Source organism: Bombus vosnesenskii, unplaced genomic scaffold (assembly GCF_011952255.1).
Source record: "Bombus vosnesenskii isolate JDL3184/JDL3185 unplaced genomic scaffold, Bvos_JDL3184-5_v1.1 scf7180000013316, whole genome shotgun sequence".
In the NCBI taxonomy this organism is placed as follows: Eukaryota; Metazoa; Arthropoda; class Insecta; order Hymenoptera; family Apidae; genus Bombus; species Bombus vosnesenskii.
This window is the reverse complement of record NW_022882962.1, coordinates 1,404,000-1,411,406: the sequence shown is the minus strand read 5'-3', so window position 1 is coordinate 1,411,406 and position 7,407 is coordinate 1,404,000.

The window sequence follows — 7,407 nt, the reverse complement described above, 5'->3', positions numbered from 1 at the left end:
AACGTAAAGTCAGAACAGTGAATAGGGCCATTATTCGGGTCACAGTCCCTTTTTATAGATTGGGTTCATTCCAAAATCACTATAATATTATATAACACATTTTTTAATCGCAACGATAAATTTATAATAGACAGATATAGTGTAACACCATTTATTGAATCGAATAGTCGACCGAATTGATTTATATTTGAACGTAAATTTTTATTATATAAATGAAAAATAACAGATAATGAAGAAGAACCGCTTATCGATCAAATATTATACTTTAATTCAGAATTCAAAAGAATAAAACATAAATTTATTGTTGTACACGATATACTGTACGTATATTTTTGAATTAATAAATTAAAAGAACGAATTATTCAAGTTTTAGTATTATTAAAGTAATTATAAGAATTACTAAATTCGTTACTAAAGTAAAATTAGTTTCATGGCGACTAAAAAATGTGGATAAAATTAAATCTTTTTTAGATAACATGGTTAAAGTTTTTACATCGTATAAAAGTTCAATGATGCTACTTACAGTGACAAGGTTGCAAATAAATCGAAAGATAACGACATTGATCATCGCGTTGTAAATAATCGTCTCTTTATCTATGTTAATTTCTTAAGAGTGTTCATTCAATAGAAACTTTAACTAGAAATTTCAATAATTTGCATTACATTAATTTTATCTTTCCGCTACAATTGTTGAATCTCCAATTTCACGTAATACTAGTAAATTTTTTGCAATATTTTCATTAAACCTTTCTTTTTATGTTTTTTAATATTTTTTTAATTTATGCAATTTACGACGCTAATACAATTAAATACAATTAGAATAGTTACAAGGAGAAAGAAAGTTAATGCAATTAAACGATGATTATTACTATGTATATTCGTACTATCGTAAAATATTAATGATTACCTTCATTGCTTGCAGTAATATGATTAAAAATAACTATCTACAGAAAGTAAGAAACGCGATATTCTACAATGATTCTCACTGAAATTCTTCGGTATCGCATAATATCGTAGCTATGCATTTTTCTTTCGTTCATTCAAGGTCTAGGATTGGCTAGCAGAATTTATGAATCATTCAACGGCATGTGACGAGTATCTTTCGATGACTTGAATTATCATTATTAAAATCTTAACAGACTCGTTCCCACTCAAACGTTTTTTTTTTTTAGATTATCTTTAACGATTTATTAGATTTTGTTCATTTTAAACTACAAGATGGAATCTTTGATATTATTGTAAACCAATTTACCCAGACACAATACCGTCTACTACAACTATCTTCTCGCAATTATCAACTTATCTTTCTTAAATAAATACGCATATTAATTAGTTTAGTTATAGATAAACTATTGATTTTTATGCCTTTATGGTTAATGTAAAGGTGCAAAAAATCCAAGCGTACGCATAATATCCAAAAATATATAAAACATTCAAAATTCGTGATATTATTGTAAAATGTTCTCCGTGTGAATGCTATCCGATAAAGTTGGTTGCAAATCGAGCGTTAAGATTACTCGTTACTTTATTCACGTGACATTTTATTTGGTCAAAGTTTTATACGATTCGTAATCTGTTATTTGAGGCGCTGTACGATAACTTAATTTTCCGCCGTTCTCTAAACTTTAAGCGTTACCCGAAGAGTCGATCTGCTGACGTAAAAATCTTATCGAGGTGAAAGTCGATGGCGCCCGACAGTTATTCTGATTCACTGTGAAATTTCAAAAACTAGGAACAACGCACGACGGGTGAAATCATGGCATGTTTTATCGTTAATCGCATAACACATTGACCCATATAATCTTGTCTTTAAGCGATACTAGAAACGTAATTGACCTAGATTACATATTAATGTGCGTGCGATAGAATGCAACTGTAGCTCTAGGTATTCGATATAGTTTCCAAAGGTAACGTTTTAATATTTATTAATACGGAACAAGATATTCCACATTTGTACAGCTGTGCTATTCGCGTTAGTGGTTTGTTGCTGTTTGCGATCTGCCAACCCTATGAACCGAGGTCTGCGTCGATAAGATCTTTTCAAAATTGCGAATACTATAATTAGCAAATTATTCCACGGTCGTACCATCTATTTCTATTGTTGCCTTATATTCAAAGACACAAACGATAATTTCTTTGTTATAAAATAACATTTAAACACGATGCCGATAAAGACCATCTCTGAACCATTCCACAATCGTGTGAAAATCACGTGAAAGCGGTACAATGTGTTATTCGACGTGTCAACTCAGCGGTTAAAGATAGTTGCAATAACAGTGTGCGATAAAAAAAAAAAAGGATTTGACGTCACATCCAGTAGATGCGCGTCACTTACGATACCCTCCCAAATTTGAATTGGTTATCGGACTGAAATGATACCGATATGAAAGAAAAAACAAAACTTGGTCAAAAGAAAACGCTTGCTCCGGAGCGAATGAAGCCCGTAACACGCAGACTCGTTCACTTGCTTTACAATTTCTATTCCATACATAAGTTGTGTTTACCTAATATCCTTTAAAAAAAAGAAAAAAGAACTAGCCACTTGACTGAATCACTGTCGTAATTCACTGTACAAGAAAAGTTATTCATTTTTTCATGCCGACATACCAACAAAACCAACGACTGCGTGACGTTATTAGAAACGAAACGCGGATATAAAATTCCTGCATTTAATATAGATCGAAAATTATTATTTAAAAATAGTAGAAAGAGAGCTAGGAAAGTGTTTCAACTTTGATACATATTGCAATCGTACTACGAATAAAATTAATATTTCAGGGTGTATAGACGTACATTTGGCTATTATTACGCATCTGTATTGTTTGCTAATATTTCAATTAATATACAAGTCAGCTCTCGACTAGAAAAAATCGCGTGAGGAAGGTTCTACACGTACAAAAGAACTCGTCAATTGATACTTGCGCGTCGAGCAACTAGGTTGCACAGATGGTTTTTGTTTTTATCTGTTGGTTTTTTCACGATGCTTCTCTATCGCTATTACTCATGCGAGTGGCACATAAACCGATTTTCTAGGATGTATATTTCAGATTTCAGAACGTATTTCCGGATGTTGGCATATGACGTGGATATTCCACTTACGAAACTGAATCAAAAGAAATAATCTTTCAAGAATATGCGTATACACAGCGGCGGATGAGAAAAAGCTTAAAATCGATGCACTATGAATTTTAGTAATTTCTGTACTACAAGTTCTTTACCATATCGATCTATTCTGTGCCATATATTACGTTTATTCATTAAATATACTCCATCCAAATATAAATTCATCTTGTAAAATTATAGCGTCTTTTTATACTTCTTATTTTATAAACTTTCTTTTGCCCGTCGCTGTACATCTAAGTAAAATTTCACATTTCTCTCCAACTGGCGTATATTCTCCGTTCATGAATATTTTTTGAATATATGTTTTGAACAGTTAAATGTACTATCAATTAACATCTTTAATGAGATAGATTAGCATCTCCGAGTCGGCGAGAACCCCAGTTTTATCGATCGATATTTATTTTCCACTGACGTCGAGAGTTTCTACTTGCAACAGGATATCGCAAATGTTTAGAAACAATGGCACGATCGCGATGGTTAAGCAGGAAAAGGACTTTCGCAACGTGCACTGATGAGTAGACACGATGGATGCGATCAGTCACGCCATATTTGTCGCTGCATTGTAGTTCACGTACAATTCGCGGAAAAAGACAATGCCACCCGCGCTCTTGCATCATCTTCTGAGACACTTATTTTACGAATCACGCTAACTTCGTTGAACGCTTGCATTCGATTAATAGGATTATTCATTTACAGTATGTCATCGTTTCAGTTAAATTGCACATCGATACTTGCAACGAAATCATGTTCTTTTCGATGTTTAATGTTACATCCACCGCATCCAAATCGTTTTTGTTACATCAGCAAATCATTTTGATCATTGCGGATCTTCGATATTGAGTCTGGTTTCAATAAATGGTGAGCGTGGTTCTTTACTGGTCGTTGTGAAAACGAATTCTTGAGAGATGTTTTCGACAGTTATCTACACTCTCCACGTGCCTTTTCGTTAATGTCTGCGGTTAGTGGAAAATTACCTGTGGATAATCAATAATCGTTTGCGCTTCGATGAGTATTATCGCGTGGGTTGTTCAAACAACGTATGGAGAATGGCTGGAAATCGAAGCATACCATGATGCGCGTACAATCGACTTTGGAATTTTTCATTATTCCGATCTAACAAACCGATCTAGCAAATCCGAATTATTTCATACACCGTTAAACATCTTACGTAATAATGAAAGTACGTGTACGTTATATAAGATATCATAGGAAAAATTTTATCGAATATTTCTATTTTATTTGGTGCTTTTTACTAGTTTCTATCCGACAAAAGTTTCACTGATAATTTTACTGTCTGTAAATGCTTGCGTTCCACGACCCATGGCGACGACCGGGTCATCGGTTTATATTTCCGCTCTAATTCCGTCTGACGTACTTCGATTACAATTGTCAAAGGTAGATACTCACAAATGCTATTAATTTTCAAATATTCGTGGCGTGAGAATGAGTCACTTTTTGATGTAAAAATCGACGAAACGTTACCTCTGTTTCTCGATGACGCGTCTCTTCAATCCTCATCTTTAACGAAATGTCTGGCGAATATTTAATCATTCAAGTTCCACAAGTACCGACGAAAGCTTGTTTGAGAATAGTCGGAAGACGTTCGAATCTCGAATTATAATCTTTAACGTTTATCTTATATTATAATCTTTTACATTTCTTTCAAATTCCAAATCGTTGCTTTCTCATCGACAATCGAAGTTTCTAATCTGTTCGTTCATTTAACTTCACGCTTAATCCTCTTAACATTAGCTCGTCACTCGTGTTTAATTAATAAACATCACACGTTGCATTCTAAAATTCTAAACGATACATAAAATCATTCTTTATGCAACACTGACGTATTAAACAAACATCAAATTTACATCTATTTATTACGTTGTATTATATTATATCTATCGGTAAGCTCGCTGTATTCGCTGCGTCAGATCGAGCTTAAGATGTTTGTTTCAATCTCAATAGTAACTCGACTTTATGATACATAATATCATTGTAATCTATAATTATACAAATTTTATAACAAACTGAACCGAATAAAAATTACGTAGCGACGATAGAAGGAATCGCTATCACTATACCATAAGTTATTTTTCCTGCCATTCCTTCCTTCTGTCTTATCTGAAAATGTGCGTACTGTTCGCCACAAATGTCGCGTGATACACGATGTATGTATGTTTTTACGATTGAATTTTTCTTAATTCGACGTGTCATCTATCGCTAATATCGCATGATCGTTTCCGATCGACTCACGTAGAAAGTATCTTTACTTTTTTTCCAAACAGTCTTTTTTTCTCTTTCCATTAATAGATATATCAGCGGACCTATTAGACATCAATGCTGTTATGATTTCTCTAGTACAACTATAGTATAGTATAACTATAATATAGTATAGTATAGTATAACTTTTTTTTATAACTTTACAATTTATATCTTATTGGCTTCCCAGCATCCGTACTTATAATGTAATATGTACGTTGTTAAATGTAATGTGCATATATCACGATTAATTACAAACGATTACATAATAGAATAATTTATTTATATTGCTAATCACATATCATCTATCATTCACAGTTAGCAAATAGACGGAGAAGCAAACGATTCAGTGTGTGTGACACGTAGATAGCAGTTACGTTTGTTTGAATTCCTTTGACAAGTAATTTTTATTCTCCAAACACAGCCGATGAGAACGTGGCTTTGAATGGCTTTCATTACGCGTTTATCAACAAGGTAAGGAATGCGGTATTGAACACACTAAACTGTAATAGGATAGAAAACTTAATTATATGCAGGTGCGCCAAGCAAACTACATAGGACAGGTAATAGCGTCAAAAACAAAAAAGTAAAGCATATTTCAGCCACGAAATGGAACAATTCTCTTGCTCGGTTAACGCGAATCACTTTAAAAAATTATTCGTTTCGTCAATTTATCGCGCAGCCATGTATTTAAATGTTACATGGAAATTAAAATACTTAAAAATGTCATGCGGCCGGCCAGCAACACGTAGAGGGGAAACAAATTATCCTGTCCGATTAATCTTCCAGTTATCGTATAATTAATTTTTTCTTCTAATCATTATCATTCTTACTATATCGCAAGTGTTTCGTGATGAATCTTCAATTCCTCCTTCGTTCATGTAAAGTTCATGTATGAACAGTATGAAAACAAGCATTGCTATCGTATCACGCTATGCTCCTATCTCATCATGTTACGAAGGCAATTTATCCACTGAATATCTTTTTTTCTTCTGCCATTCGTAAATTAAACTCAATGTCATACATTCATTCATAATAGATATGATCTTTCGTATCGCGGTCCGATTATAGCCTGTCAATCCTGTCGATTATATCGTATTCCCTTTTCTTTCTCTCACCCGGTATTCATTTTTTTATTCTATATCCTTCGTATTTTATATTTATACAACAACCACGTTAATTACGAAAGCTTCGTGTCAGTTGCGACGTTTCATTCAAACGTTACAACGTCTTTTCGTATGATATTTTCTTCTTACATTTGTAGCGCACAGCACGAGATATTAACGATATCCTTTACCACGAGCACAAGATTTTGTAGGAGTATCAGATAGTTCAGTAGTATACGCGTATATTTTCTACCATATATTTTCTATAAAAATTCGTTTTAGTAAATAAGTAATCGAAATGATTCATTCTCGCTTCGATTGAAACATGGAACGTTGAACGAGTTGCCTTCTATTCTATTTTCTCAAGTTTCCGTGAAACGCGTCAAAAGAAAACTCGTTGACATCGTGCTGGCCTTCGATGAAAGATGCTTTCTTATTCGTGCGTTCTATTAATAACACAAACACGAGAGGAAGAGCTATTTGAAATTCAATTTGATCGATCAATCGAGCTTAATAAGAACAAATCAGACACAGGCAGAAGCGCAACCAGTTTGGCGTGCATTTCACGTGGTACCTCGCACAGGATACAAATACCGTGGATACAGTACCATGCAAAAGTCTTACAGCGGTCATCTGATCGAATGGAAATTGCTGTTTCAAACGAATAAAAGAACGCTTAATCTTAATATTGTCGTTACTTCCTTTCCTCGATCGACTTGTTTAAGAAAATGTCACAACTCCTGCATCAGGACTCTATCTATTGCGACATTATTGAAAAATGCATGAATTAGGAAATACCATAAACGAGTAGCATTAAGATAACTTCGTTTCTATGCAGCAGTATGCGAGAACGTTTCCTAAATGCGTGTTTTGTTGGTTGTCGTTATAAGCCACGTGGATACGCGAAGATTTTTGCACGACG